A 21610-nucleotide genomic window follows, 5' to 3' on the forward strand; every position below is an offset into this window, starting at 1 on the left:
CGCCGATCCGTGAGCCAATCAGAGCTCGCACCCGCGAGCTCTGATTGGCTCACGGATCGGCGCTGAATTAAACTGAGACACCCGCCGGAGACTGAGGGGAACGAGAGGCGCAGGCTGCGCTCTCCTTCCCTCACATGACAGACAGGACGGCAGCGGCAGCGGTGAGTAGGGGAGGGGGGCATGTGTACCTGGCACTGGGGGGGGGCATGTTATACCTGGCACTGGAAGGGCATGTATACCTGGCACTGGGGGCATATCTGGCACAGGGGGGCATATATACCTGGCACTGGGGGATATCTGGCACAGGGGGGCATGTATACCTGGCACTGGGGGATATCTGGCACTGGGGGGGCATGTTATACCTGGCACTGGGGGATATCTGGCACTGGGGGGGCATGTATACCTGGCACGGGGGGATATCTGGCACTGGGGGCATATCTGGCACAGGGGGGCATATATACCTGGCACTGGGGGATATCTGGCACAGGGGGGCATGTATACCTGGTACTGGGGGATATCTGGCACTGGGGGCATATCTGGCACTGTAGGGGCATTTCTGTATCTGGCACGGGGGGCAATGTATATCTGACACAGTGGGGGCATTTGTGTATCTGGCACTGTGGGGCAATGTGTATCTGACACTGTGAGGCAATGTATGGCACTCTGGGGGCATTTCTGTATCTGGCACTGTGGGGCAATGTGTATCTGGCACGGTGGGGCAATGTGTATCTGGCACTCTGGGGACATTTGTGTATCTGGCACTGTATGGCAATGTGTATCTGGCACTGTGGGGCAATGTGTATCTGGCACTGTGGGGCAATGTGTATCTGGCACTGTGGGGCAATGTGTATCTGGCACTGTGAGGCAATGTGTATCTGACACTCTTGGGACATTTGTGTATCTGGCACTCTGGGGACATTTGTGTATCTGGCACTGTGGGGCAATGTGTATCTGGCACTGTGGGGCAATGTGTATCTGGCACTGTGGGGTTATGTGTATCTGGCACTGTGGGGCAATGTATATCTGGCACTGTGGGGCAACGTGTATCTGACACTATTGGGGTCATACTTGTATCTGCCCCTCCCCCATATGTGTATCACGCCCCCATTTTCATTGGCCACGCCCCATGTGGCATTTGGCCACACCCATTTTTTTGCGCGTGCGCCTTCGGCACACGCACACAGTACCTGTAAGATGTTTTTTCTACTTGCACCACTGCATAAGGGAGTCTCAAAAATATCACTGGTAATGCATTACTATACTTAGAAGCATAGGTGAATTGGAAATGAAGCCGGGGTTCGCAGGAATGAGAAATGAAGCTGGGGTTCGCAGGTAAATAAGAAATGAAGCTGGGGTTCACAGGAATACAGACAATGTAAATGGAGGAAGGCTGCTGGAAAGCCAAAGTTCAGACACAGGTGAATCAGGGTAGACTGTAGAGGGTTAATCACTGGAGAGTCGGGTTACACTGCAGAGTGTAATCACCAGGGAGTCAGGCTGTACTGCAGAGAAAGTCCATGGGAGAACTGCACACTGGAATCACTGAAGACAATTGAAGCACTGACACCCTTCAGTGCTGGGACAGGCTATTTAAACCCACAGGTTAGCAGAGATTGGTGGGCAATTAGGCTCCAGCACTTGTCAGCACCGCGGATAGGAGAAACAATGTCATGTGACTGAAGTCCAGCATGGCTGCGCCCATGAACACACACAGAAGGGGAATAAACTACTATAGGAAAGGTGTAACAATAGCAATGAAGGCCGCAGTAGCAGAATCACATACGCCCAGACGCGCACAGCGGCCACAGGGACAGTCTCAGGAGGCATTTGGAAGGTAAATACTAATAAGGAATTACCTGGATCGTGACATGGGGGTGGGCTTGGAAGGACAGTGAAGTTGCTTCCTGGGTGCTGCGGTGGCTGTGATCGACGATCCCCAGGGACCTACAGCTGACACATATACCGCATACTTGCCTACCTGACCCTCTCCATGAGGGAGAAAATGCTCTGTTCCTGGACTTTCCTGGTAATGTATGATTTCCATCACCTGTGGTGAGCTAGTTAACTGATAAGAAAGGTGTTTCACCACAGGTGATGGCAATCATACATTACCAGGAAAGTCCAGGAACAGAGCATTTTCTCCCTCATGGAGAGGGTCAGGTAGGCAAGTATGATATACCGTATTACATATATCTCTCCATGTATGTTTATATATGCTAACCGGCTCCTCCCTGCACTATGTGGTGTAAGCTGCAGCCACCACTGCTGTACATACAGTACTAACTGACAAGGTAGCCAGGTGTTCAGGATTCTTACCCAAAATTGGTACTGTTCCACCCTGCTCTCTGCTATTAGTTCTTGCAGCAGTGCCGTAACTACGTGTTTGCCAGGTGTGCCTGGCATACAGCGCAGTCGCACTGAGGGCGCAATGGCCAGTAGATTGTAATGAGTCAATTTGACTCATTACAAGCCGCCTGTGCCAGGGGAGGAGAGGGAGCAGCTGAGGAGGAGGGAGGGGGAGCAGGGAGCCGCAGCAGCGCTATGTAATTGGTAGCGGTGCCGCTGCAGCAGTCCCTCTCCTTCCACATTGGCTGGCCCGGCGCTGCTGTGAATGCTGGGATGCGCTTCCCTCATCCCAGCATTCACAGCGGCAGCAGCCAGCCAATGCTGAAAGAGAAGCACAGCTGCATGCGGCGCCTTCGGTAATTACAGTGCGCTGCTGTGGCTTGCTCCTCCCCCTCCCTCCTCCTCTTTCTCCCCTGCCCCCCGGAGCTGCCAGCACCGAGAAGCCTGACTGCATGAGAGATGGTAAGTATCATCTATTCTGTTCGTCTGTCTGTCTATCTATCGGTCTGTCTACCTAATGTGTAAAAGTGGGACTCTGTCTGCCATAATGTGTAAAAAGGGGGACGCAGTCTGCTGTAATGTGTAAAAAGGGGACGCTGTCTGCCGTAATGTGTAAAAAGGGGGACACAGTCTGCCGTAATGTTTAAAAAGGGGGACGCAGTCTGCCGTAATGTGTAAAAAGTGGACGCTGTTTGCCGTAATGCGTAAAAAGGGGGACACAGTCTGCCGTAATGTGTAAAAAGGGGGACACAGTCTGCCGTAATGTTTAAAAAGGGGGACGCAGTCTGCCGTAATGTGTAAAAAGTGGACGCTGTCTGCCGTAATGTGTGAAAAGGGGAAGCTGTCTGCCGTAATGTGTAAAAGGGGGACTGGCTGCCGTAATGTGTAAAAGGGGACGCTGTCTGCTGTAATGTTTAAAAAGGGGGCGCTGTCTGCCGTAATGTTTAAAAAGGGGACGCTGTCTACCGTAATGTGTAAAAAGGGAAATCTGTCCGCTGTAATGTGTAAGAGGGGCTGTACCTGGTGTAGTGGCGCTACTGTGCGGCGTAATTTGAATAATGGAGACTACTATAATATGTAATGTGAATTGGTATTATTTTGTTGCCACACCCCTTCCCCATGAAGCCACGCCCCTATATATTTTGTGCACGCCTACGGCGCGTTCTGCCCCTTTTTTACATAGAGGGGGGGCACCAATGCCTTATCTTGCACACAGCGCTAAAATGTCTAGTTACAGCACTGTCTTGCAGCTCTGAGTACCAGCTGCCAATATTTTAAGCTTGGGTGCTGTTTGGTCAGATGCCCTGTTTGGAAAAGATACAGGTACTATTCAAGACCTGTAATAAAGAGAAAAAAAAGTTAATACTCTGAGCAAACATCTACAACCAGGAATAATTCAAAATAATCAGTATCACCCACATTAAATAACTAGGCCTAATACTCCTTTAATAATTAAATTATTAGTTCCACGTTTATGAAAAAAAAATCCCATATTAAATGAATACCTCCTTCTGATATATAGTACGTTTAATCCTCACATGCTGCAGTAATGTAGCCTGCTAAATGACACTATTCAATCCCAATTTAATTTAATAGACCCCACCGTCACATTAGATTAAAAGCACCCAACAACTCCCACATTGCAGTAATTGACGACACCAGGGGTCATTCCGACCCGATCGCTCGCTGCAGTTTGTCACAGCGCAGCTATCGGGTCGGAACTGCGCATGCGCCGGCACCGCAGTGCGCCGGCATATGGCAGCTTTCATTACCTAGCGATCGCCTCTAAGACAGAGGCAGTCGCTAGGCGGGAGGGGGCTGAACAGTGGCATTAAGCCGTAATTTAGGGGGAGCGGTCTGGCCAACGCAGGCGTGGCCGGACCGTTGAGGGGGCGGGCCTCTGCGGCCAGCGGGAGCGACTCCCGGCCAGCCGCATGAACTGAGCTGGCCGGGAGTTACTCCTCAAATACAAAGGCATCGCCTCTGTGCAATGCTTTTGTATTTGTGTGGGGGGGCCGGCACTGACATGCGGGCTGGACTAGCCCTGTGCTGGGCGTCCCCCCACATGTCTGAGTTAATGATCGTAGCTGTGCTAAACTTAGCACAGCTACGATCAACTCGGAATGACCCCCACAATCTCTTAAATTACTTTATTAGCCCCTCTGCACTACATTAATAGCCCACGGCACTTTAATAGTCTCCACCAAATTCAACATTATTTTTATATCCTTCAGTATATTCCTTATTATATTAATAGTCCACATAAATTACCCCAAAATAACTGCCATATTATTGTGTATGATTACAAATAATCCTACATATTACATTAATACCCCCAAACAAACACACACTACATGAATACATAGAATTTTATTTTGACGGCAGATGAAAACCACTTGGCCAATCTAGTCTGCCCCTTTTTTACCTAATTTTTACCCTTAAACTTATTTGCTCCTTATTTCTTTGTAAGGATATCCTTATGTCTATCCCATGCATGTTAAATTGCTCTACTGTCTTAGCCTCTACCACCTCTGATGGAAGGCTATTCCACTTGTCCACTACCCTTTGTGTGAAGTAATTTTTTCTCAAATTTCCCCTGAACCTACGTCCCTCCAGTTTCAGTGCATGTCCTCGTGTTCTAATACTACTTTTCATTTGAAGAACGTTTCCGTCCTGGATTTTGTTGAAACCCTTGATATATTTGAAATTTCTATAATGTCTCCACTTTCCCTTCTCTGCTTCAAACGATACATATTGAGATTTTTTTTTCTGAAGATATTGCCTCCAGAATTGAACGCAGTATTCAAGATGAGGCTGTATCAATGACCTATACAGTGGCATTATTACTTCTTTCTGCTGCTGATTCCTCTTTATGCAACCAAGCATCTGACTAGCCTTCCTCGTTGCTTTGTTACATTGCTTACCGGCCTTTAAGTCACCCGAAATAGTTACTCCTAGATCCCTTTCCTCCTCAGTAGTTTCCAGTATAGTGCCATTAATACTATATTTAGTCTTTGGATTTTTCAGACCCAAGTGCATGAGTTTGACATTAAACTGTAATTGCCTCGCTCTTGACCACTCCTCTAGTCTACCTAGATCCTCAATCATTTGTTTTACCCCTCCTGGTGTGCCTACCCTGTTGCATATAGGGAAGCCAATCCCGGGCCATTTTTTCAATCCCGAGTATCGGGATTGAAAAATGGCCAATCCCGGGATTGGCTTTTTTCTGTGTGGCCACCCCCTCGCCCCACCCCGCCCGCCCCGCACACATAACTCACCATATACCGGGGGCGGGGAACATCTACTGAATGCTGCTGGCGGCTCTGTGCAGCGTCTGACGGCGCAGCGTGACCTCTCACGCTGCGCTGGGGAGCCGGAACAAGGAAGCCGGGCAGCGTCTGAGCGTCCTGTGGATGCTCAACGCTGATCCCTCAATCCCCGGGATTGGAGCTTCCAATCCCGGGATTGAATCCCGGCCATTTTTGGCCCTAAATCCCGGGATTGGCCACCATAGTTGCATACCTTTGTGTCATCTGCAAAAATGCATACTTTCCCTTTAATGGGAAAGCCTTCTAAACACATGTAACATTTAATAGAACTAAATGACATTAATAGCCAATAAACTAGAGATGAGCGGGTTCGGTTTCTCTGAATCCGAACCCGCACGAACTTCATGTTTTTTTTCACGGGTCCGAGCGACTCGGATCTTCCCGCCTTGCTCGGTTAACCCGAGCGCGCCCGAACGTCATCATGACGCTGTCGGATTCTCGCGAGGCTCGGATTCTATCGCGAGACTCGGATTCTATATAAGGAGCCGCGCGTCGCCGCCATTTTCACACGTGCATTGAGATTGATAGGGAGAGGACGTGGCTGGCGTCCTCTCCATTTAGATTAGGAGAGAGAGAGAGAGATTGACCTGAGGCTGATACTGTAGAAGAGAGTGCAGAGTTTAGTGACTGACCACAGTGACCACCAGCAGTGCAGTTGTTTTATTTAATATATCCGTTCTCTGCCTGAAAAAAACGGTACACACAGTGACTCAGTCACATACCATATCTGTGTGCACTGCTCAGCCCAGTGTGCTGCATGCCTGCATCATCTATGTATATATTATATATCTGACTGTGCTCAGCTCACACAGCTTATAATTGTGGGGGAGACTGGGGAGCACTGCAGTGCCAGTTATAGGTTATAGCAGGAGCCAGGAGTACAAGACAGTCACATACCATATCTGTGTGCACTGCTCAGCCCAGTGTGCTGCATCATCTATGTATATATTATATATCTGACTGTGCTCAGCTCACACAGCTTATAATTGTGGGGGAGACTGGGGAGCACTGCAGTGCCAGTTATAGGTTATAGCAGGAGCCAGGAGTACATATTATATTAAAATTAAACAGTGCACACTTTTGCTGCAGGAGTGCCACTGCCAGTGTGACTGACCAGTGACCTGACCACACTGACCACCAGTATAGTTAGTAGTATACTATATTGTGATTGCCTGAAAAAATTAAACACTCGTCGTGTGACTTCACTTGTGTGGTGTTTTTTTTTTTATTCTATAAAAAACTCATTCTGCTGACAGACAGTGTCCAGCAGGTCCGTCATTATATAATATATATACCTGTCCGGCTGCAGTAGTGATATATATATATTTTTTATATCATTATTTATCATCCAGTCGCAGCAGACACAGTACGGTAGTTCACGGCTGTAGCTACCTCTGTGTCGGCACTCGGCAGTCCATCCATAATTGTATACCACCTACCCGTGGTTTTTTTTTCTTTCTTCTTTATACATACATAATACTACATCTCTTTATCAACCAGTCTATATTAGCAGCAGACACAGTACAGTACGGTAGTTCACGGCTGTGGCTACCTCTGTGTCGGCACTCGGCAGTCCGTCCATAATTGTATACCACCTAACCGTGGTTTTTTTTTCTTTCTTCTTTATACATACATACTACGACATCTCTTTATCAACCAGTCTATATTAGCAGCAGACACAGTACAGTACGGTAGTTCACGGCTGTGGCTACCTCTGTGTCGGCACTCGGCAGTCCGTCCATAATTGTATACCACCTAACCGTGGTTTTTTTTTCTTTCTTCTTCATACATACATACTACGACATCTCTTTATCAACCAGTCTATATTAGCAGCAGACACAGTACAGTACGGTAGTTCACGGCTGTGGCTACCTCTGTGTCGGCACTCGGCAGTCCGTCCATAATTGTATACCACCTACCCGTGGTTTTTTTTTCTTTCTTCTTCATACATACAAACTACGACATCTCTTTATCAACCAGTCTATATTAGCAGCAGACACAGTACAGTACGGTAGTTCATGGCTGTGGCTACCTCTGTGTCGGCACTCGGCAGTCCGTCCATAATTGTATACCACCTAACCGTGGTTTTTTTTTTCTTTCTTCTTCATACATACATACTACGACATCTCTTTATCAACCAGTCTATATTAGCAGCAGACACAGTACAGTACGGTAGTTCACGGCTGTGGCTACCTCTGTGTCGGCACTCGGCAGTCCGTCCATAATTGTATACCACCTAACCGTGGTTTTTTTTTCTTTCTTCTTCATACATACATACTACGACATCTCTTTATCAACCAGTCTATATTAGCAGCAGACACAGTACGGTAGTTCACGGCTGTAGCTACCTCTGTGTCGGCACTCGGCAGTCCGTCCATAATTGTATACTAGTATCCATCCATCTCCATTGTTTACCTGAGGTGCCTTTTAGTTGTGCCTATTAAAATATGGAGAACAAAAATGTTGAGGTTCCAAAATTAGGGAAAGATCAAGATCCACATCCACCTCGTGCTGAAGCTGCTGCCACTAGTCATGGCCGAGACGATGAAATGCCAGCAACATCGTCTGCCAAGGCCGATGCCCAATGTCATAGTACAGAGCATGTCAAATCCAAAACACCAAATATCAGTAAAAAAAGGACTCCAAAACCTAAAATAAAATTGTCGGAGGAGAAGCGTAAACTTGCCAATATGCCATTTACCACACGGAGTGGCAAGGAACGGCTGAGGCCCTGGCCTATGTTCATGGCTAGTGGTTCAGCTTCACATGAGGATGGAGGCACTCAGCCTCTCGCTAGAAAAATGAAAAGACTCAAGCTGGCAAAAGCAGTAGCACCGCAAAGAACTGTGCGTTCTTCGAAATCCCAAATCCACAAGGAGAGTCCAATTGTGTCGGTTGCGATGCCTGACCTTCCCAACACTGGACGTGAAGAGCATGCGCCTTCCACCATTTGCACGCCCCCTGCAAGTGCTGGAAGGAGCACCCGCAGTCCAGTTCCTGATAGTCAGATTGAAGATGTCAGTGTTGAAGTACACCAGGATGAGGAGGATATGGGTGTTGCTGGCGCTGGGGAGGAAATTGACCAGGAGGATTCTGATGGTGAGGTGGTTTGTTTTAGTCAGGCACCCGGGGAGACACCTGTTGTCCGTGGGAGGAATATGGCCGTTGACATGCCTGGTGAAAATACCAAAAAAAATCAGCTCTTCGGTGTGGAACTATTTCAACAGAAATGCGGACAACAGGTGTCAAGCCGTGTGTTCCCTTTGTCAAGCTGTAATAAGTAGGGGTAAGGACGTTAACCACCTCGGAACATCCTCCCTTATACGTCACCTGCAGCGCATTCATAATAAGTCAGTGACAAGTTCAAAAACTTTGGGTGACAGCGGAAGCAGTCCACTGACCAGTAAATCCCTTCCTCTTGTAACCAAGCTCACGCAAACCACCCCACCAACTCCCTCAGTGTCAATTTCCTCCTTCCCCAGGAATGCCAATAGTCCTGCAGGCAATGTCACTGGCAATTCTGACGAGTCCTCTCCTGCCTGGCATTCCTCCGATGCATCCTTGCGTGTAACGCCTACTGCTGCTGGCGCTGCTGTTGTTGCTGCTGGGAGTCGATGGTCATCCCAGAGGGGAAGTCGTAAGCCCACTTGTACTACTTCCAGTAAGCAATTGACTGTTCAACAGTCCTTTGCGAGGAAGATGAAATATCACAGCAGTCATCCTGCTGCAAAGCGGATAACTGAGGCCTTGACAACTATGTTGGTGTTAGACGTGCGTCCGGTATCCGCCGTTAGTTCACAGGGAACTAGACAATTTATTGAGGCAGTGTGCCCCCGTTACCAAATACCATCTAGGTTCCACTTCTCTAGGCAGGCGATACCGAGAATGTACACGGACGTCAGAAAAAGACTCACCAGTGTCCTAAAAAATGCAGTTGTACCCAATGTCCACTTAACCACGGACATGTGGACAAGTGGAGCAGGGCAGGGTCAGGACTATATGACTGTGACAGCCCACTGGGTAGATGTATGGACTCCCGCCGCAAGAACAGCAGCGGCGGCACCAGTAGCAGCATCTCGCAAACGCCAACTCTTTCCTAGGCAGGCTACGCTTTGTATCACCGCTTTCCAGAATACGCACACAGCTGAAAACCTCTTACGGCAACTGAGGAAGATCATCGCGGAATGGCTTACCCCAATTGGACTCTCCTGTGGATTTGTGGCATCGGACAACGCCAGCAATATTGTGTGTGCTTTAAATATGGGCAAATTCCAGCACGTCCCATGTTTTGCACATACCTTGAATTTGGTGGTGCAGAATTATTTAAAAAACGACAGGGGCGTGCAAGAGATGCTGTCGGTGGCCAGAAAAATTGCGGGACACTTTCGGCGTACAGGCACCACGTACAGAAGCCTGGAGCACCACCAAAAACTACTGAACCTGCCCTGCCATCATCTGAAGCAAGAAGTGGTAACGAGGTGGAATTCAACCCTCTATATGCTTCAGAGGTTGGAGGAGCAGCAAAAGGCCATTCAAGCCTATACAATTGAGCACGATATAGGAGGTGGAATGCACCTGTCTCAAGCGCAGTGGAGAATGATTTCAACGTTGTGCAAGGTTCTGATGCCCTTTGAACTTGCCACACGTGAAGTCAGTTCAGACACTGCCAGCCTGAGTCAGGTCATTCCCCTCATCAGGCTTTTGCAGAAGAAGCTGGAGACATTGAAGGAGGAGCTAACACGGAGCGATTCCGCTAGGCATGTGGGACTTGTGGATGGAGCCCTTAATTCGCTTAACAAGGATTCACGGGTGGTCAATCTGTTGAAATCAGAGCACTACATTTTGGCCACCGTGCTCGATCCTAGATTTAAAGCCTACCTTGGATCTCTCTTTCCGGCAGACACAAGTCTGCTGGGGTTGAAAGACCTGCTGGTGAGAAAATTGTCAAGTCAAGCGGAACGCGACCTGTCAACATCTCCTCCTTCACATTCTCCCGCAACTGGGGGTGCAAGGAAAAGGCTCAGAATTCCGAGCCCACCCGCTGGCGGTGATGCAGGGCAGTCTGGAGCGACTGCTGATGCTGACATCTGGTCCGGACTGAAGGACCTGACAACGATTACGGACATGTCGTCTACTGTCACTGCATATGATTCTCTCACCATTGAAAGAATGGTGGAGGATTATATGAGTGACCGCATCCAAGTAGGCACGTCACACAGTCCATACTTATACTGGCAGGAAAAAGAGGCAATTTGGAGGCCATTGCACAAACTGGCTTTATTCTACCTAAGTTGCCCTCCCACAAGTGTGTACTCCGAAAGAGTGTTTAGTGCCGCCGCTCACCTTGTCAGCAATCGGCGTACGAGGTTACATCCAGAAAATGTGGAGAAGATGATGTTCATTAAAATGAATTATAATCAATTCCTCCGCGGAGACATTGACCAGCAGCAATTGCCTCCACAAAGTACACAGGGAGCTGAGATGGTGGATTCCAGTGGGGACGAATTGATAATCTGTGAGGAGGGGGATGTACACGGTGATATATCGGAGGGTGATGATGAGGTGGACATCTTGCCTCTGTAGAGCCAGTTTGTGCAAGGAGAGATTAATTGCTTCTTTTTTGGGGGGGGGTCCAAACCAACCCGTCATATCAGTCACAGTCGTGTGGCAGACCCTGTCACTGAAATGATGGGTTGGTTAAAGTGTGCATGTCCTGTTTTGTTTATACAACATAAGGGTGGGTGGGAGGGCCCAAGGACAATTCCATCTTGCACCTCTTTTTTCTTTTATTTTTCTTTGCGTCATGTGCTGATTGGGGAGGGTTTTTTGGAAGGGACATCCTGCGTGACACTGCAGTGCCACTCCTAAATGGGCCCGGTGTTTGTGTCGGCCACTAGGGTCGCTAATCTTACTCACACAGTCAGCTACCTCATTGCGCCTCTTTTTTTCTTTGCGTCATGTGCTGATTGGGGAGGGTTTTTTGGAAGGAACATCCTGCGTGACACTGCAGTGCCACTCCTAAATGGGCCCGGTGTTTGTGTCGGCCACTAGGGTCGCTAATCTTACTCACACAGTCAGCTACCTCATTGCGCCTCTTTTTTTCTTTGCGTCATGTGCTGATTGGGGAGGGTTTTTAGGAAGGGACATCCTGCGTGACACTGCAGTGCCACTCCTAAATGGGCCCGGTGTTTGTGTCGGCCACTAGGGTCGCTAATCTTACTCGCACAGTCAGCTACCTCATTGCGCCTCTTTTTTTCTTTGCGTCATGTGCTGATTGGGGAGGGTTTTTTGGAAGGGACATCCTGCGTGACACTGCAGTGCCACTCCTAAATGGGCCCGGTGTTTGTGTCGGCCACTAGGGTCGCTAATCTTACTCACACAGTCAGCTACCTCATTGCGCCTCTTTTTTTCTTTGCGTCATGTGCTGATTGGGGAGGGTTTTTTGGAAGGGACATCCTGCGTGACACTGCAGTGCCACTCCTAAATGGGCCCGGTGTTTGTGTCGGCCACTAGGGTCGCTAATCTTACTCACACAGTCAGCTACCTCATTGCGCCTCTTTTTTTCTTTGCGTCATGTGCTGATTGGGGAGGGTTTTTTGGAAGGGACATCCTGCGTGACACTGCAGTGCCACTCCTAAATGGGCCCGGTGTTTGTGTCGGCCACTAGGGTCGCTAATCTTACTCACACAGTCAGCTACCTCACTGCGCCTCTTTTTTTCTTTGCGTCATGTGCTGATTGGGGAGGGTTTTTTGGAAGGGACATCCTGCGTGACACTGCAGTGCCACTCCTAAATGGGCCCGGTGTTTGTGTCGGCCACTAGGGTCGCTTATCTTACTCACACAGTCAGCTACCTCATTGCGCCTCTTTTTTTCTTTGCGTCATGTGCTGATTGGGGAGGGTTTTTTGGAAGGGACATCCTGCGTGACACTGCAGTGCCACTCCTAGATGGGCCAGGTGTTTGTGTCGGCCACTAGTGTCGCTTAGCTTAGTCATCCAGCGACCTTGGTGCAAATTTTAGGACTAAAAATAATATTGTGAGGTGTGAGGTATTCAGAATAGACTGAAAATGAGTGGAAATTATGGTTTTTGAGGTTAATAATAATATGGGATCAAAATGACCCCCAAATTCTATGATTTAAGCTGTTTTTTAGTGTTTTTTTTAAAAAACACCCGAATCCAAAACACACCCGAATCCGACAAAAAAAATTCGGTGAGGTTTTGCCAAAACGCGGTCGAACCCAAAACACGGCCGCGGAACCGAACCCAAAACCAAAATACAAAACCCGAAAAATTTCAGGCGCTCATCTCTACAATAAACATACACTAAAGCAATGTACTACACACACTAACACACTATACTAACACCTCCTCCCGACACTTGACTAATTTGCAGACCTCAAGTGTGAGAAAGGTTTTCTGTCTTCTTCCTGCATGGCCACATGTGCTGAAGATTTAAGGATGGGCTAGCCATGCTGAGATTCTGGAAAGGAGGGACGGGAGAAGCAGATTTGATAATGAGAGTCAAAAGAGGGGGAGAGAAGAAATAAACGGGGTGGGTCAGAGCATAAGGCTGACCATGGTTTTAACAACAGGGTATTAACAATGGTTACTGGTCCATGGGTAGGGGCTACTAAACAGGTTTGACATAACAAGCCCTCATAAGTCCAGGGCCACCCAAACCTGGGACCCAGGCCAACTATGCTCAATGACAACGGAACTGTTGGCACTCACGGTGGTTATATGATGTTCCTGATAAACCTGCAAATATAGGAGAATGATAGGAAATAATCAGAATATGAATGTTTAAATCTGCGTGTAGAGAGATGCGTAACAGCACAGTAAATGCAACTGCTCTACTTTGGTTAATGTCTCTACAACTTATGCCATCCAAACCCTATGACACCTGAGGCTTGGTTTTTGTGTTCTTCACTAGCAGCTGTTAACATAAAAAAGTGGGTACTCAGTTGCCCTTGTCTTCTGCAACCAGTCACAGGCAGGGGTTGGCATTGCTATGGGGCCCAATGGGTTAGGGGGCCCAGACCCAGGTCATATAGCTGTCAGGCAAGTTCCCAAAAATGACTTGCTAAGCAGATTGGGTCTGGCCTGTTGCCTCACATGAAAATGGCTCATACAGGATGTCTTTTCTTTCTCTTCCTCTCAGTAAAGCTAAAAAAAAAAAAACTGATCTGAGCCATCTACTGCTCTCTCTTTCCACCCTCACAGTTACATCTTAGGTAATAAGTGAGTCTGGCACACTAGCGAGTAGGCTTCTCCTTGATGACAACATTTGTATAGTGACCTGGAGAGCAGGGATTGAGTAGGACTATCCCAGAAATGGACAGTGTACTGAAATTAGGAAGTTCTTTATTAAGAATATCTCTGAAAACTAAGATTACTGAAAATGGTATTTTCCTGCATTAGGAAGTATCCTCCTCCAGTAGAAGCTGATTGGTCCCTGCTTTCTCCTTCCCTGTCTTTACACTCACTGGAAACTATAGGAAGTAAATAGAGAGAAAGTAAGACTCTTTGTGGGTGCACTCTTAGGCTGATTATCAATAATCAGGACATGATGGACATATTAAAACATGACTTTTAATGAAAATAGTTAAAATCTGGTATCCAAATTTACAAACAACAAACAAATGAACAACATATAGTATAAAATCCTTTGGTCTCAAATTGAAATCAGTATGTATAATAACCAACATAAACTCCTTAATTAAGTTATGAGGACCAAAGTTGCTAATCCCGCAAACTGGTATTAGGAGTAGAGACTAAAGTTCATGCAAATAGGCTCATAGCCAAAAATGAGTACTATTTTGTTGTACCAGACAGAAGATCAAAATGTAAAAAGATTAAAGAAATTGAAGAAAGATAAGAGCAGTTATTCTGCTGTCAGTGTTAGGCAAGGAGTCAGGGGCTAAATAAATAATTCTACTCGACTCAGTATTCCCTGGTGGTCCCCCATCCAGGTACTGACCAAGCCCACCACTATTTAGCTTCCAAGATCGGATGGTATTGGGCGTCTTCAGTGTGGTATGATAGTAGATTGTTCGGACGCATCACTAATGAGAGATCACTATCAGGAAATTGATTGATTAGATAAAGTGAGAAATAGCATAAAGGTGGATCTGCTGCCAACGTTAGGCAGAGATGGAATTGGAGTGTTATGATCACCTGTATTAATACTCCGGATCATTGGTGAGAGTCCACGAATAAGAAAAGAGCTAGTTTCAGTACCAAGAAATAAAGTAGATTAAACACATATATATGCAAATACAAATTGTAAATAGAGATGCAATTACAACGTGGTTTCTGGCACAATAATCCATAAAAAATCAGACCCCTATAGTAGTAGCAATATTAAACAATGAATTGCTCCATATAGGAGTGCCACATGAATATGCAAGAATAGGGATATTGATGAAGCCCTATCAATAAATGTGGAGGCAGAAGTCCTATTCATTTGTTGCCTCTATGAGGCTAAACACATTAATGTCATTAAACATTCAAAGTTCTGTGAAGTTAATCCATGATTAGGTCTCACAACAATAAAATCAATATTTGAGACAATATATAGTTTAACAGCTAACAGCACAATGGCCAGAGGCTGAACCCACCTCTATTGGGCAATGGAGTGATACCTAATCTCATCTGTGGAGCTGTCACTGTTGTCCAAGACCGCCAAGGTCTAGATATTCCCAATAGACACTTCTTCAGCAGTAACACGGAAGGAGTAGTATATTGTATTACCTGCAGTTGCAATATGAAGTACATAGGAATTGTTGCCATAATGGTAATTGTCTGCACTTAGTATAATATTAGGGCAATAGATATTGTCTGAATTAAAATATAATTCATTCTAAATAGGTGATGTATTTATCAGCCACTTAGTGTGTAAGCCTGACATAATATATTTCCAGATATATATGATAAACGCATATTAATTAAAATATATCCATATATTAATAACCATACAGATGGGTCCACATTTATCTTGACTTCTTTGCTGCGCCTAGGCACACCATGGTCTATTAACATAAGCCCTTCATCTATTGTTCTCAGCTGCAATCCAATACAGAAAACAATACATCAGGGGATTAAGTCATTACAGCAGGGGATTAAGTCTGACTGACATGACTCAGTTAATCCTATTAAAGGCCAAGATAAAAATGGACCCATCTGTATATGATATATTAAATATTAATATTCATAAATATTATTCCATAAATCAATATTGGTGACCACGAATTGGACTTGTTATTACTGTATCTGATTATAATATTTATAAGAAGTAGCAGACGCTATAAACTGGCTACCAAATCTGCAGAATCACGGTGGGGATATATCTATGAAAATGTATTACCATTGTGTAATCGTATCTTGTATTCTGTATAACCTAGGATAAATGTGTTAGTGCACTATGCATGATTTTAACTGACACAATATTTATTAGGAGCGGCACACAGGGCTGTAAACTCGCCGGCAAATTAAAAGATCACATTGGAATAGGTTACAAATAAAGAATTTAAAGGCTTAGAATAATAAGGTGCACAGTGGAAGTGAGTATTTCCAAATAAATGAATGTATGTACCAGATATTAGAGTTTAACCTTAAGAAACCAGTCAATCTTAGGAAGAGGATATCGTGAGTACTAAAAACAAGGAATATATAAATTTAGCATTGTAAAATGAGTGTAATGTTGAATATGCAAAAAAGTTGCAGTGGCATTAAGGAAAATGTGCAGAACTGCGGCTCTAGAAGCCAAACAGAAATGCAGGTTCATGTCTTCGTAAAGCATGCCTGACCATTAATGCAAAAATGCATTCATTATTTAAGTCGAAAGCAAAAAGCCTGGCAGTTTGTTATCAAATTGTCAAGAGCTCTCATGAAGAGATAACACCCAGCAAGCAAGCTGGAAACACCCAACAGAAATAGTGTTGCTGTATATGAGACTCTGTACACAGAGCCTACAGAAGTCAGAAATGACTTAATTAGACAAGATCCTGAAATGAATGAAAGTTACACGTTGCAGGACTGCATCAATGTGCAGCGCATGGAGTCTGTAATGGTCACACAGACCACAAGCAGAACAGCCTTTTTGGTAAAGGAAGAAAATAACAATGTGAAGGATTTATCCATCTTTAAAGAGCACATTAATGTAAAGAAGGTAGCAGCAATAGGAGATGTACTGTTTCTAGCAAGGGGAAGGATCATTGTAACTCAGATTATGAGTGTTCTACTGAATGCACTCTCAGAGTTCCCAATGTGAATGAAGAATTTGTTGTGCCCTTAGGCAAAAATGAGCAGACAGTAGTCTTAAACACAGATAGCAGCAGTGAAATGCATACAGGGGTGGAGAAGTTCTCCATGGTGAAAAATCCAATGGTAACCACAGTTGTAAACCCTGAAATGTATTCACCGGCAAACGTTTAAAGAACTGATCCATGATATTAATTTGGGGGCACATATCCACACGAAAAGTTCCCAAATGTTTGTAACCTCCACCGAGCACTCAGAGATATCTAGTGGTGGTGCAAATGTTTGCAGGCTCTCAGAGAGACCACAAGCAGAGTGTCATTCTGCAAACCACACACCAATTAACAATGACAAAAAGGATCACCAGGATGAAAATGTTTTTGTGCCCTGGTGCCCTAACCATTTTATCAAAGGTATGGACAAACAGAAAGCCCTGGGACTTACATTACATATTTGGCAAAGTCCAAAAAGTTTCTCTCCCTACAACAGTATTTTTTAGGAGCTACAAGATGCTTCAAGACCAAGAAGTCAAACTGAATAGCAAATGATGCGATTGAAGAAAAGCTGGATTGAAGAAACCAATTCTCCAGGGAGTATGGTCACAAGTGAAGACGGTAGTATCATTCTTTTACTTGTTAGATCCTATGTAGCCATTGTTTGCTTTGATGTTCAAACTGCCACAGTTTCCATCTTGAACCTGCATCATATCTGCAGCGCAAATTGTGCTGTCAATGACAGACAATACTACAGGAAGGAAAGAATTGTTTGCTATTAAATATTTAAAGACACCTTTGTAAATTCTGTACCTGATAAAGCAGCAGATAAGACAAAATGTATAGCAAGCAATGCTAAATCAATATGTAAATATCTGTGATATTCATTGTATTTCTTTTTGTTTAAATTGTAGATTACAAATCCTGCATGGCAGCCTGAATACTGAGGAAGGATGCAAGACTCCAAAAAGACTCCAATTTACAAGGGAAACTGTCTCCATTAACCCTTTCACTGCTTTAATTCAGCAGAATCCACAATTAGCCCTAAGTACTGACATATGGACAATTCAAAAGTTTATTCCAGTTTCACAAGAAAGGGGAAGGTTTTCATTAACCCTTTTCATCACAGTAATCATTACTTGTCTTTGAAAATACATGTACACACCCACAACCAGTGCGGTAACTAGGCATTTTAGAGCTGTGTGCAAGAAATGGCATTGGTGCCCCCCCATGCAAGACAGGGGCAGTGCGCGCCGTAGGCGTGCAAAAAATATATAGGGGCATGGCTTCATGGGGAAGGGGCGTGGCCACCAAATAATACCAATTCATACTACGGTGCACAGTAGTCTCCATTATTCAAATTACGCTGCACAGTAGTACCACTACACCAGGTAGAGACCCTTTTACACATTACGGCAGACAGCGTCCCCCTTTTTACACATTATGGCAGACAGCGTCCCCTTTTTACACATTACGGCAGACAGCGTCCCCCTTTTTACACATTATGGCAGACAGCGTCCCCTTTTTACACATTACGGCAGACAGCGTCCCCCTTTTTACACATTACGGCAGACAGTGTCCCCTTTTTACACATTACGGCAGAGTCCCCCTTTTTACACATTACGGCGGCAGAGTCCCTTTATTACACATTATAGCAGCAGAGTCTCCCATTTTATACATTACGGCAGCAGAGTCCCCAATTTCATACATTACGGCAGCATTGTCCTCCATTTTATACAATATGGTAGCAGAGTGGGGGGGGACCAACACATATAGAATAACAGAGGTGGCACTTTTAGGGACTTAGAAATCAGGAGAGACAGCAGACACATCAGTCCCCCCCCCCCCCCCCCCTCAATCTGCTAGCCCAGCTACCTGTTTTTGTAGAGAGCTGTAGACCGCTCCCTGCCGGGGATCAGACACCACGATCTCTCATCTCCCTGCGGCTGCTGCAGGTCTCAGAGAGGAGGGGCGGGGAGGACAGGTTCCCCCCTCCTCTTCTCATGCTGAAAAACTTCTGTTATGCTGGCCATGGGACACAGCCGTCCAACCAGCACGGACATCTAGAGAGCAGGAGAAGCAGAAGCTGGCAGGTATGGCGGGTGCGGCGGGTGCGGCAGCGCTCCCTTGCAGCGGCAGGCAGTGGCGTCCAGCAGGAGTAAGTGTGTGCCATAGCACGTGTGCTGCCAGATGGTGCGCTCTCAGTGCATTTGCGCTGTGGGCAAGGCACCATCGGCACACACCTAGTTACGGCACTGCCCACAACAGTGTACAGTACATCTCATCACTGTGATTATGCAGAACTGTCTCATTCCTTCATATACCTTTAATCACATATATGTAAACATTTGTATGATGTATGTATTTTATATCATTGTATTATACCTTGTAAATATTTTACTTTTTATTTCTCATACCGGCTAGAGGTTGCTGGGGACGACATCAAGACCATGGGGTATAGACGGGATCCGCAGGAGACATGGGCACTCTAAAGACTTTTCATTGGGTGCAAACTGGCTCCTCCCTCTATGCCCCTCCTCCAGACCTCAGTTTTAGAAATGTGCCCAGGTCGACTGGATGCACTCTGAGGAGCTCTACTGAGTTTCTCTGAAAAGACTTATGTTAGGTTTTTATTTTCAGGGAGATCTGCTGGCATCAGACTCCCTGCTTCGTGGGACTGAGGGGGCAGAAGCAGAACCTACTTCCTCAGAGTTTTATGGCTCTGCTTCTGGCTGACAGGACACCATTAGCTCCTGAAGGGAACTGAACGCTAGCTGTGTCTAGATGCTCACTCCCACAGCACGCCGTCATCCCCCTCACAGAGCCAGAAGTCAGAAGACAGGTGAGTATGAGAAGAATGATCTTCAATCAAGTAAGTGATGGCTGAGGTGCAGCGCGGCTGGCGGGAGCACAGCGTGCCATTGCTGCCCACACAAACACGCACTGCAGGGTGCAGGGCGCGGGGGGGCACCCTGGGCAGCAAGAAAAATACCTCAAACTGGCTAAAAGGGGGCATAATATGCCCAGGCACATCCCAGGATCCGGATTGAAAGTCGACAGTAACTAGGTCGACAATGTCTAGGTCGGCCACTATTGGTCGACAGTAACTAGGTCGACAGGGTGTCTAGGTCGACAGGGTCTTTAGGTCGACATGTTCTAGGTCGACAGGTCAAAAGGTCGACATGAGTTTTTCACAATTTTTTTCTTTTTTTGAACCTTTTCATACTTAACGATCCACGTGGACTACGATTGGAATGGTAATCTGTGCCGAGCGAAGCGGTAGCGGAGCGAAGGCACCATGCCTGAAGCATGGCGAGCGAAGCGAGCCATGCGAGGGGACGCGATGCACTAATTGAGGTTCCCGGTCACTCTACGAAGAAAACGACACCAAAATAACATTAAAAACTCATGTCGACCTTTTGACCTGTCGACCTAGAACACGTCGACCTAAAGACCCTGTCGACCTAGACATCCTGTCGACCTAGTTACTGTCGACCAATAGTGGTCGACCTAGACATTGCCGACCTAGTTACTGTCGACTTTCAATACCACACCCGCACATCCCTTTCCCCGCCAGTATAAATATTATGAAAAGTTTCTGAGGTAAAAAGGGTGGAGCTTTTTCCTCAGGCAGCCAGCACACTACTCAGCACCATTTTCTCTCTCTCCTCAGGCTGCAGAGAACACGCTGGTCCTCTCCTCCACTTCTGACAAGTACAGGGTGCTATATAAAGGGGGGGCACAAAGCGATTGTGGTGCATTTGATAGTGTATATTACTATTTAAAAGCGCTTTTTGGCTGTGATCATACTGTGTTCACAGGCAATACTGGTGCTGGGTTTGTGAACTGGCTGCTCCTATCCTGTGTCCCTCTGACAGATTTTACTGTGGGTCTGTCCCCAAAATAAGTCCCAGTGTGTCTGTGAGTGTGGTGTACACGTGTGAGGCATGTCTGAGGCAGGGAGTTCCTCCCATGAGGAAGCCATTTTAGGGACACACAGTTGTAATGTAGTGGCGCTACCGGCACACTAAGAGCCTGCATGGGTGAAAGAGCTACGTGACAATATGCATCTGATTAACCGTAGATTGGATAAGTCTGAATCTAAGGCTGCATGCTGGAGAAAATCTGTGGAAGATGTGATTTTTCAGGATGCTGTTATTCCTTATGCGGGCGGCCCCTCTGGGTCACATAAGAGACCATTTGCAAATGTTGTAAACACTGATACCGACACGGATTCTGATTCTTGTGTCGACAATAATGAATCCAGAGAGATAGATCATAAATTGGCAAAAAGTATACAACATATGATTGTGGCTATAAGGGATGTGTTGGAGGTTACAGAAAGCACTCCTGTACCTCAGGAGAAATCTTATTTATGTAAGGAAAAGAAATCCAAAGTCACATTCCCTCCACACAAACTAAATGCTCTGTTTGAAGGGATGTGGGTAAATCCTGATAAAAAATTTCGTATTCCCAAAAGGATTCACATAGCTTATCCTTTCCCGGTTGAAGACAGTAAAAAATGGGAGTCACCCCCTGTGTTAGACAGTGCACTTTCCAGGTTGACAAAGAAGGTAATTCTCCCTGCTCCTGGCATGGCTTCTCTTAAAGAGCTGGCAGACCGCAAAATGGAAACGACATTGAAATCCATTTATGTTACCAATGGTACACTGCTCAGGCCC

At 46.1% G+C, this 21610-nt stretch overlaps 1 pseudogene; it reads right to left on the reverse strand.

Moving 5' to 3' along the window:
• Nucleotides 1–14607: 14607 nt before the first annotated feature.
• On the reverse strand, nt 14608–14726 carry LOC134953096 (5S ribosomal RNA; annotated as a pseudogene).
• Nucleotides 14727–21610: the final 6884 nt, after the last annotated feature.

This window comes from Pseudophryne corroboree, chromosome 8 (genome assembly GCF_028390025.1).
Source record: "Pseudophryne corroboree isolate aPseCor3 chromosome 8, aPseCor3.hap2, whole genome shotgun sequence".
Classification (NCBI taxonomy): domain Eukaryota; kingdom Metazoa; phylum Chordata; class Amphibia; order Anura; family Myobatrachidae; genus Pseudophryne; species Pseudophryne corroboree.